The sequence below is a fragment of the Myripristis murdjan genome, chromosome 11, assembly GCF_902150065.1.
Source record: "Myripristis murdjan chromosome 11, fMyrMur1.1, whole genome shotgun sequence".
Taxonomy (NCBI): Eukaryota; Metazoa; Chordata; class Actinopteri; order Holocentriformes; family Holocentridae; genus Myripristis; species Myripristis murdjan.
Window position 1 is genome coordinate 5,833,527 of NC_043990.1, and position 12,272 is coordinate 5,845,798.

The following is a 12,272-nucleotide window of genomic DNA, read 5'->3' on the forward strand; positions in this document are numbered from 1 at the left end:
GGGAGGAGATATAAATTCTGGTTTTATCAATTAATTGAAAAAAAAAATAATTGTATGCAAAATAAGCAAAAGTAGAGAAAAAAATGCAAGGAGAGGGGAAGTGAGTAGACAAGAAGAATAAAGGAAAAATACTGGCTTTATTCATTTAATTATTAACATTTTAGAGAAGAGGAAAAGATAAGAATGGGATGGGAGAGCAGAGAGAAATTGATTTCTTTGATTTATCAATTAGAAACGACGGTGGGGGAGAAGAGAGATGAGAGGAAAATACTAATTTTATTGATATTTGAATTTAAAAATGAATGAAACACAAGAGAGAGGAGATAAGAGGAGAAAACTCTGATGTGGTTGAATGTATGTCACATCAAAGAGGAAGAACAGAGAGGCAAAGAATTATTGATTCACCCATTTGTTAATTCACTGCATTGACACTGGTTACAATAATTTGAAATCATTTAATATCAAAGAGGAAGAGAAAGAAGAGGGGGATGATAGGAGAGAAAAAAATAAGTTATTGATCTTCACTTTTAAAATGTGAACTATCAGAGCAGACAGCAGCGGAGAGGAGAGAGGAGATTCTCTGATTTAATCTTTCTTGACTGTCATTGACTTCCTCTGTTAAATATGTATGTAATATCGGACAGGGGAGGAGATGAAAGGAGACGAGAGGAGCGGAGAGCAGAGGAGATCCACGGAGAGGAGAGCGCGGCGAAACAACCTCGGATGAACCGAACCCTCTGACTCTGACACGCTGTGTGTCGGAGAACACACTCCACGTCTCATCACGCCGCTGGTTCAAGTCCAGAAACACACCGAACACAACTTGACAAAAACACAGTAAAGCTGCTGTCCTGCTGGGGCGGGGCTCTTTATGAAGGCAGCAGTCCAGGGATCATAAGAATCACTGACACCCAGCCAAAATGTGGCAAAACCAGCAGTTCAGCTCAGTTTCATTCAATTCAGTTCAGTTCAATTCAAATAAATTCAACTCAGTTCAACTCAGTCCAGTTGAGTTCAATTAAATTAACCGACCACTCACTTCCAATATTAATTCATTCATTCTTTTGGGTTCTTTCAAATTCATTTAAATTCAGCTCAATTGAATTCATTTCTGTTGAAAAATTTCTAATCAGTTCAGTTCAATTCAGCTCAACTCAGTTCAGTTTAGTTCACTTAGTTCCACTTCCACTGTTAATTAATTAATTAACCCTATAAAGCCTGAACTATGAAAGAATTGGCAGAAAATTAAATTTTTTTGAAATTGAACCCTTTATTTAGTCCTATAACAAAATATATATAAAAAAAGAAAAATCAAAAAATATGTTATTACACGACCTTTCTGGTGTGTGATATATGATATGTACTTGAAGTGCCAATGGTATGGTCCAGGGTGAACAGGGGAAGTGTTCAAAGGTATACAACAGTATTTTGGTCAAGTATTGATTCAACTGAAAATGAAAAAAGGAATTGAAAATGTGTATCATATATGATACAAATGGTTTTATAGGGTTAATTAATTAATTAAATTAGGTTCTGTCAAATTCATCTCAGTTGAATTCATCTCTACTGAATCAGTTCTACTCAGTTCAGTTCAGTTGAATTCAGTTTAGTTCACTTTAGTTCTAATCAGTTTAGTTTTAACTGCATGAGTGGAAGAAATACAGCACTGGCAAAGCATTTCAATACAAATCCATCAGTACAGTGCTTTATACTCTCAGACTGATATAATGAATTAATGAATGAATCCTTCATGCGGATGCGGTGATGTGTCCCGGGGTTTCCACTGCCACTCATTAGGTGGGACGGCTCAGGCTGCTCAGCCACTTAGCAGAATTTCATTAGTATGGATTTCAATGGGGAATCTCAGCATCCTGTGACGGTCTAAACGCTGTTTCAGACAAGAGTGCAACTCTGTGGAAAACATGGAATACTTTTAATGTTTTGGTACTTAAATTTAAATGCTGGCTATTGGCTGCTTTGAAAAAAAAAAAAAAAAGAAATCTGTCTCGATACTGGGCTTCAAAAAACCCACACGAGGCCAACCAAAGACGTTGTAAGATTATTCTTTCATGTCGTGAGCAGGAGTATATCTCTTGGTGAGCTCGGTGATCAGAGGAGAGGAGAGGGAGTGGAGGGAGAGAGAAAAGAGAGAGTAAAAGAGGAGAAAAGAGCAATCCTGATAAGAGGAGCGGAGGGGAGCAGAATGAACTCAACAGACAAGATGAGAAGCAGAGCAGATAAGCGGCAGCAGCGGCGGCAGGAGGAGAAGAAGAAGAGGAAGAGAAGGGAAGAGAAGCCGCTGTCAGGCAGGAGAGGAGGGAGGAGTGACCTCATCGTTCATGCGAGACGCTGCAGAGCACATTCAGCGGTGTCAGAAAAGATTCGCTCACTCAGACGTGAGTCACCCGTTACAAATATTTGATATGGTAAAACACCCTGTGCCGCGGGCGAGCTCAGCCAATCAGAGAGGCCCCCGCGGAGACGACGGCGTGCACGCCAGGTACGCGCCGGCGTGTGAGCAAAAACACACTCACACACTGGAAAACACACACTTGTGCTAGTGCAGGTGCACAGAGATGCTCAGGCACAAGGAGAAGCACACATACAAACACAAAGACACACACACACACACACACACACACACACACACACACACGCACACACACACACACACACACACAGAGAGAAGGGTTTGAGGGGACTTGTGATCCATGAATTCGACTCTCTGAAGGTCATAAAAATAGTTGAGGCTCCTGGTCTGACCCAGACCAAAGACCATGTGAAAGCCTCAAATTCTTCAGCTTGTGGGCAAATCATACATTTTTAAAACTTTTAGGAAGGGTGTGTGTGTGTGTGTGTGTGTGTGTGTGTGTGGTTGCAGTAAGTGCTGCTAGTATCAGTTTTTTTTTTATTATTTTCTCAGGCAACATGCATTTTGAAGAAGGGTGTAAAACTCACTACACATCCCCTCCCAAAAAAACAAAAACAGAAAAAAAACAAAAACACCAAAACTGCGGCTGAACACACAGTAGGCCTGTTGTTTACCTGGGCCTGGTGCAGACAGAAAGTGAAAAACAAACAAACAAACAAACAAAGAGAGAGAGAGGGAGAGAGAGAGAGAACAGAGAGTGGCGTGACTTTCCAGAGAGCGAGACAGACGGCGGTTTGCTCATTTCCCCAAAGTCAAACAAAAAGACTTGAGTGAAGGACGTCAGACACTTTCTGGGACTGGGAAAGTCACCGCTGCTGAATAAAACAAAGGTGGTGTGTGTGTGTGTGTGTGTGCATGGATTGTGTAAATAAGCATCTGTCATAGCGTTGGAAATGTCAGGCTGAACATGAGAGGCTCTGAATTCATCCTCCGCCCAGGACGAAGACAGGAGGAGGAGGAGGCCTGAAACAAACCACGACCCCTCCAGCCCGTCAGACTCACATCACTCGGTGTCATTTCAAACTGACACCAGGGAGGCTCAAGTTACATTTATTTTTAAGAAGCCATTTTCCTAAAAATACATCTTATCTATTAATAATTTTGTCAAGAGGTTTGAGTTACAGAACCAATGTGAAAATGGTGATTTTTCTTGAATGAGTAAATTTGAGTAAAATGACCCCTGTAGTTTCAGAAAATGTCCAAAACACTACAACTTGCACACATCTGTAAAACTTGTAACTGATATTTGATGAAATGCTGATAGCAAAATTCATAGTGTATAATGCCGAGCACACTGTATTTACTTGTCATTGTACTGAACATATAAAATTTCATTCATACTGACGGAGGAAGAACATTTTTTTCCTCCTAACTCGTGGTACTTTACCAGATGTTATAAACATGTGCAGCATATTTTAGTGTGTATTTTCCTTAAGATCATATAAAATGAGGATTCCTTCTCATATCCTCAAGTGTCTCAGGAAGTGACTTTATCATTAATAGTCTTTGTTTTTCAAAATTTTACTCTGTATTTTTAACGGTTTGACTGGAATGACTGTCGAAAAACCTTCTACCAATCATCATTCTATTAAATATGTACTTCCTCAAAAATACCAAATACCAACTTTTTATGATGCCTGTACAATGGTCTGGCTTGGCTATGCAGTAAACAAGTCATTTCTGATTTTAGCTGTCAAACAGGGCAGAAATATTTATGTCCCTCAAAGGCAAAGAGACCTGTATTTTAAAAAAAAAATAAATAAATAAATAAATGAATAAAATGAGAAAATAAATCAAAGTCTAGTAAATGTAAAGGTTAATGTACCTGAACTTCGTCTGATCTATCTCTGTAACTCAGAAACGGAGGCTTGAGGAGAATTTGGGTTTGGAAGACGAGCCTCATTCTCAGGGATCAGCATGTTAATATTTTCCAGTTAAAGGAGCACACACACACACACACACACACACAGGGACGAACATGTACACTTGCACGCACATGCACAGATAAAGAGAGATGCACATTCACATTCACATGGGGCTTCCAAACCCCTACACACACACACAACACACACACACACACACACACACACACACACACACACAATGGAAGCAGGCCTGTATTTGCTAAGATAGCTGACAACAAATAGGATGGGATGAGGTTCTCTTTGTAGTTTAAGCCTTGAGAATAGAACCACAATTCCCAGGTCGCACCAGCAGCTCGCCAACTCCCTGTGTGTGCCGGGAGAGCCCAGAAGCAATGTAATGAATTACAGATGAGTGTTAAGGGAGGGAGTAATGAGAGAGGGGGAGGGAAGGAGGGGTGGAGGGAAGAAAAAGAGGAAAGGAGGGAGGGGAGATGGGCAGGCAGAGTTTTTAAGGATGGTGGAGAGCAAAAGGAATGAGTAAGGGTGCACAGTAGGAGAGAAGGGGAGATGAAGGAGAAGGAAGGAAGGAAGGAAAGAAGTGAGGAGAGAAAAAAGATGGAAGAATGGGACGGAGGAGATAAAGAGGGAGGAAGGGAGTGTGAAACAAAGGGAAGGATGTGGAAGGGAAGGACTTTAAAGTCACAGAATGATGTTTTCAACTGTCCAGCTCATATCCCATGCCAGAATATTCACCTACTTAAAGGTGGATTTGGATTTTGAATTTCTTTTACTTGCTGTTTGCCTCTAATGGCAACATCATGTTGAAACAGCAAAGACTCCAAGTTACACTAAAATCATCATATTTTATCATATTAAGTGCCTTTCTCTCCCTTATTGATCCCCTATTTATTCACGGTCATAAAAGATTCCCACTGAGTTACAGTTTTAAAAGACGGCTCTTTGCGTCGTGTCCTTCCCCAGCAACCTGTTTCAACGGGGAACACATCAAATTAATGCTCTCAAAGTGTCTTTTTGATCTCCAAGTGACTTTTAGGATGAAGGGAGGGAGTGAGGATGGGAGGCTGGAATGGAAGAAGGAGAGGAGAGGGAACCTATATATACGGAGAGAGGGAGGTAGTGAGGAAAGAGTGGAGGGTCATGTAAATGATTGAAGGAAAAAAGGGATATGGAAATATGGAAAGAAAATGAGTATGTGTATATTTCCTAAGGGGGGTGGAGAGAGAGAGAGAGAGAGAGAGAGAGAGAGAGAGAGAGAGAGAGATTATTTTGCCAGAGGAGAGGAGAATCAGGGCGGTGTGGCATTGTGAGGATTTCAGCACCACAGTGGTGGACAGCTCCTCAGTCTGCTGCTGCTCTCTCTCTCTCTCTCTCTCTCTCTCTCTCTCTCTCCCTCTCTCTCGCTCTCTCTCTCCCTCTCTCTCTCTCTCTCTCTCTCTCTCTCTCTCTCTCTCCCTCCCTCTCTCTCTCTCTCTCTCTCCCTCCCTCTCTCTGTCCTACTAGGCACAAATGTCTCCTCCCTTCCTTTAGCTGATGGGTTTTTTGACTTTAACAGTACCGGCAACAGGCTTACGGAGGCCGTGTGAACCTACACTGAATGATTTTAATGCACCCTGACTGAGGTGGTTAAAATCCAATGTACAGACTTGTCTCTTCATTACAGAGTGTCAGGCTCTGCTCTATGCTCTTCATCAAAGTTTAATTTTTCACTGACTTCATTATTAACACAAAGAGCGTGATGGTTTAGTTTGCATTGTGGTGTTTGGGTCAAAATTTCAGTTTCAGATTGATTTGTTTTTTACATCAGGGAAATCAGGGGAAAAGAAAACTCCTGTTTCCAGTCCAATATTCTCTGTATTTTGTCTTATTTGCAAAAATATCTTTTTTCAGTCAGAGATTTGGGATAACAATATGAAATGAATACTCTTTCAAAGGCAAAAGTCCACTAAGTCTATTTAAATCGATCATTAAAAAATACATTATGTAAATTCATTAATTCATCAGCTAAGTGTGTGGTAGTATGGCTCTCATATAGTAGATGTGTGTGTAACACTGCACTTTGGGGGTGTGTTGTGTACTGAATGGTTCTTTTTTAATGATTCAGTTGTACACCCCTAATTAATACTATTTACTTTCATTTTATTGGAAGCCTGGAAGCATCATCAGCTGAGCCCAACTTAATGAATGAGCTCTGAGTTACTAATTAAAACACTACAGCGGGGTTATCAAGGTGCTAGCAACTTGCTTTAATCACATGCTTTGCCACTAATGTAAATATGAATTAATTTCTGGAAATGGGCCACTTAATTAATAAGATGTTTTACCCCACGGTGCACTGGAGTTATTTATCCATTATCAAGATACTGCGCCTTATTATCCAGCTGTTGTGTGTCACTCATCGTAAACTGATTCAGATGAAATAGAAAAAAAGATAATGGAAATATTAAAGACACTGCAGCTGAATCAAACCCACCTGGCTGGTGCACCGAATATTTAAAGCTCAGTTGATGGCGAGTGAGTTTTTACAACTTCCTGCTGTGAAGAAGACACGTTTTAGTTTCGCTTTTTGTGTGTCCAGGGTTTATTTGGGTCGCTCTGGTTTAGCCAGTGATACAAGCATCTCAGAGGCTTTAGCATCTGCCCTGCAGCGCGATAAATACTGTGCGCCCACAAACTTCTTCCAGTCTTCTTGTAGTTTGACACTGAGGAAACTGTATAAGACATTTTTATCAGCACCCTGAGTGCACACAGTTTTAGCACGGGTCCAGCCTGTGGTACTGAAACCTCAGACTTGGTTAATATTACTGAGCTGCAAATTGTGCAAATACAATGTTATTACAGTGTAACAACAACAGTACAGCCGTGAATATGACTGTAATAACTAGATTTCAGTTGTTTTCTGTTGGTCTTTGGGGTGTCAGTGAGTTCCAAGACTGATTTTCTTCTGTGAAAAGGCCTATCTTGAACTTTACCGTTCCATATAAATGCATGTTACATATTACTACAAAACACCCCTAAGGATTGCTTTGAATTTTGCAGATTGTGAGACATACATTGGGGGAAATTACTTTATTACTTACCTTAAAAGTAACTACTTATGTCACAAAATTAGGCAGTATACTAGCACCTTGATTTCACTTAAAAACTTGCTGTAGAAATCTGTAGCAATTTTTTCTGTAGGAAGCTGTAGGATGTCCATTTTTTATTGTGCAGAAATGTGATATATCTGTTAAAATCCTCATTTTGTTTTTGTTTTAAGAGTATAACTTCTTCTTTTGTGTGACCTCTAGAAATCTTTGAAACTTCTGACAAGCAGATCAAAAACCTGGCATTCAAAATCAAAAAGCAGGGAAGAGAGGAAAAAAAAGAAGAAGAAGAATCAGATGAAAGAGATGGAAAGTGATGACGGGTCAATACGGAGCTGGGCGAGGCAACTGCTGAGCATCATGAAACTACGTGTCCCATGGTGCCGAGCGGGGCTCCACAGATGGCGTTCCCAGGTTAGGCGGCGAGCGTTGGGAGGCAATATGTCCCTCTGTCAGCAGCACGAGGCCTCTGCCAACTGGCAGGAGGAGAGATGGATATTTAAAGATGTGGGTGGGGGGTGAGGGGTACGAGAGGAGGAGTGTTTGAAACAGGGAGCGAGGAGAAGAGAGGGAAGGTGGGAGGGTACATGTGTCTAAAGAAGGGAGTGAAAAAAGGAAAGGAAAGAAGGAGAAGGATGCGAGGAAAGTTGGGTCAGAAAAAGACAAAAGTTTCCAGGAAAGAAGGAAGGAAGAAGCTGCAGAAGTGAGTGAAAAAAAGGAAAGAAGAGAGGAGAATGAAGGGAGTAAAATTGGGAAAAAGGACGGGAAAAGACAAAGGATGCAAGAAAGAGAGCAGGAAGGAAAGAGTGAAGACCTGGAGGGACAAAAAGAGAGGAATGAAGGATGGAAGGACCAAGGACAGAAGAAAGAAAGCAAAACATCACACCATCAAATATGAGAGAACCACTTAACTTGGTGGGTGGTTCTTCATTCAACCAGTCAGGTCCACTGAGAAATATTATGAAAATAAGTTCTTTGCAGAACCATTTGGAGATTCTTTGAAGAACTGATGGTTCTTTGAAGCACCTTTGTGGATTCTTTGAAGAAGAACCAGGGTCTCCTACAGCACCACTATGAAGAACTCTTTTCAGTTCCAGTTGGCACCTTTATTTTACCTTAAGACATGAGAACTGCTATTTTCATGTATCTTTTCTCCACCATAACATAATAGAACAAAGTACTCAAAAAAAAAAAAAAAAAAAAAAAAAGATTCTTCAAGAACCATTTTCAGCAGAAGAACCCATGGAAACGAATTCCACATTAAATGAATTTGCTCCACCAAACCTTTTTTTTTGTTCAAGTTGTTTGAAGAACATTGCTGGTTACTAAAAGAACTGACTTTTATGGCTGTCTGAGGCTCATTTTAAACAGTCCCTCAAAGATCTGAAAGGGTCACTGTGGAACCAGAGAAGGTTCTCCTAATGGAGTCACCCTGAGGAACCATTTTCTTCCTTTTCCATTTGGCACCTTTATTTTTCTGTGTGTACAGTAAGAAAACACACCCAAGAGCCATTTCCCTTGAAAAGTGCTTCTTTAAAGGAAACAAAACTTCTTAAGACGGGAAATTTTCCAAGAAAGACGTTTGCGTGGTTTTGTTGCGGAACCACATTCGAATCTCTGCGACCTGCAAGAAGACTCTCATTTTCTCAAAGCGGTACTTAAGACGATGAAAGCTCTGGGAAGAAAACCCTCGTCCCGTCGTCTGTAGAGCTTCTGCTGGACTGATAAAGATAATTAGCTTATGCACCGGGTTAAAAAAAAAAAAAAAAAAAAAAAAAACACACTCATACTGGAGAAAAAAAAGAGGGAGGGCCTGCGAGAGAGAGAGTGTGTGTGTGTTAATGTGCTGGAGTGTAAGAGAAGAGATAGAGAGAGACAGAGGGGGTGAAAAATGGGCGAGATAAACAGAGAATCAAGTGAGAAGAGGAAAAGAGGGAGGGAAGGGGCGTTCACTGGGAAAGACCTTGGCCCAAAAAACTGCGAGGGAAGTCGTTGTGCAACACCCACACACACGCACACACACACACACACACACACACACACGCTGAGGCAGGCGGTGTAAAGTGTGACACATCCCACATGCCTGTACATGTGCTGAGCCGCTGCTTCACCCCGACACACATGATCGGAGAGCACCATTCACAAAAGGCCAAAGCCCGGCGCCTCGCCTCCATTCACACACAGCGTGCAGGCCACGCTCTCCGTCTTCATTCACCTTCAGCGAAGTCACTTCAGCAGCAAAATCTGACTGCAAATCAACTTGAAATCTCATATCCAGCGTGTTTTTTCCAAATATGAGATCTCTAACATTATTTCAGCTTTAAATTTTACGTCTCAACCCAAACACGGAAACTGTGATGCCGTTTTCTCCAAAAATTCACGTTTCAGGAAAGCTACCGGAAAATGGTCGGATGCTGTAGCTTGACCAACATGCATTATTGTGATTTTCATGATTTTGGAAAAAAACTCATCGGCCTGAGGCTTGGACAGAGGAACATGAAATCCCTCAGCTGAACTTGTGCTGCATTCACTTCAACTGGGAATTTCCAACTTGAAAAATTTCCAGCTAAAGGGAAAATGTTTTCAAAGGGAAAACTCTACACACAGCACTGAAGCGATTTGTGAATTTTCCAATTTGTAATTTCAAGTTGGATGATCGTTCGGTTTGTTTTTTCATCAGTAAGAACTCAGTGAGCTGCGAGTTGAACAAAATGTCCAAATCGCCTAAATGTGAGGGTTTCACATGACAGCCGCACTTTGATTCCATATTCAGCGGACGCTTTCATCTAAAGCACCTTTCAGCGAGAGTCTTGATCAGAAAAACCTGGACACAAACTCATATTTGCCCGAATATGTGAAGCCTGAAATTGTCAGCCAGATCCTTTTTTTTTTTTTTCCCTCATGGCTGTGGTGTTTCTGCACTGCACCTCCCAGAGATCACCTGTCAATCAAACAGCGTGGGGGCGGGACTTTGGATTTCCCATTGATGGAGTTTCTCATGGTGGCTATCGCTGCTCATTCTCACCACCCAGTTCTTCGAGTGTTTAGAAGAGACAGTGGAAAAGATGTATGAGCTGGATCAATCTGTGATAACATAGCAGAAATTATTTTTACGTATTCACATGAATTACCAATAATCTTGAATTATTAGGTCTCCTTTAACATCTCTAAACTCTGTAATATCCCATTTGTCCCTTTATTTGTGGGGAGCTGTTGACTGTGTGTTGCATTTTTCAAGGGATTCATGGGATGTGTGTTTTTGGGACAAAACCGGTCTGTGAAACTGCACTCTCAGCACAGTCGCCTCACAGCCTCCAGCTCAGAAGAAGAGAAACATTAAATATCATGGAAACTGGTCAGAGCCCCCGTCTCCCTCTGTTCTGTCCTCGTCCCGCTTCCTCTGCTTTCCATAAAAGCTACAATCTGCACACATACTGTATATACACACACACACAGGGCAATTTGAAGAAACAGTGTGTGTGTATGTGTGTGTGTGTGTGTGTGTATGAGAGAGAGAGAGAGAGAGAGAGAGAGAGATGGACTCAATAAGAAGTGCTGCAGTCTGTTGGAACAATATCACAAGACGGGTTCCCCAAGAAGAAGCCAAGAGTTTTTAGAACACACACACACACACACACACACACACACACACACACACACACACACACACACACACACACACACATTTGCCTCACCCCTGGACCTCTTTTCTCAACCCTTTTCTATACTAAGTGCACAGCCTCACACACTTGTACCCTCTCTCTCTCTCTCTCTCTCTCTCTCTCTCTCTCTCTCACACACACACACACACACACACACACACACACACACACACACACACACACACGAAGCAGATTCTTCACTGTGCTGTATTCCAGTCTGTACAGTGTTACGGCAAAACGGGGGTTTGGTTTGTCGCTCCAACTGAATGCGACACACTAATTACTGTACAGTCCAACACTACCAGGCAATGAAATACACACACAGACACACATACACACACACGCACGCACACACGCACGCACACACACATGCACACAAGGCTGTCAACAACGCACATCGTCTTCTTGCGCCTCAAGAGAGAGGAGCTGGGCACATCGAGCGACCTGAGGCTCCTCTCTCATAAAACATCACACTGTCTTGGTTTTATTTTGGAGGGAGACACACACAGAGAGAGAGAGAGAGAGAGAGAAGGAGGGAGGGATGGAGGGAGGGAAGGGGGGTGTCAAACACTGCTGTACATACAGTTGCATGTCATGTCCATCATTTCAAGTCCTAACGTGCGCAGCGAAATGTCAAAGAGTCCACCAGGCTGCCGCTGACAGACGGACCTCGCCTCGCAGAGTGCCAGCACGGAGCGCAGAGAGCGGAATTATTTCCCCCAGAAAAAAAAAAAAAAAAGAATGTGCGCTGTGAGGTGAAATGATGAGGGGCAGAGCAGACTGGTGGGAAGGCTCGGCAACAGCTCGGCGCAGTAAAATGACACAGAAAAAAAAAAATAATAATAATATGAAGCAGCAGAAGGTTTTACTCACCCTGAGCTGGTCGGTCCGACGGTGCAGCCGCCGAGAGATCCGTGCGCACTGGGAAGGAGGGAAGGAAGCCTGGGCTAAAAAATTGCAGTTTCCCCCCCGTCTCTCTCTCTCTCTCTCTCTCTCTCTCTCTCTCTCTCTCTCTCTCTCTCTTTTTTCCCCGTATCTCCCCTCTTCTGCTTCTTCTTCTTCTGCTTCTTCTTCTCTCTCTTTTCTCTCCCCCCTCCTCCTCCTCCTCCTTTCCTTCACTCTGCTCTTTCAGCACTGCGGAGAATCGCTTGAATGGGGCGAAGACTGGAGACAGGGAGAGTTTGGGTAGGGGGTGGGAATGGTGTGTGTG

The 12,272-nt window shown here is 42.3% G+C and overlaps 1 protein-coding gene across 1 annotated transcript in view; it reads right to left on the reverse strand.

Annotated features, from left to right (window-relative positions):
* Positions 1 to 11,993, reverse strand: part of cacng7a (calcium channel, voltage-dependent, gamma subunit 7a) — a 33,521-nt gene extending 21,528 nt beyond the window's left edge. The window contains exon 1 of the mRNA XM_030064004.1: positions 11,936 to 11,993. The gene's annotated coding sequence lies outside the window, so the exon portion shown is untranslated. The remainder of the gene's footprint in view (positions 1 to 11,935) is intronic.
* Positions 11,994 to 12,272: the final 279 nt, after the last annotated feature.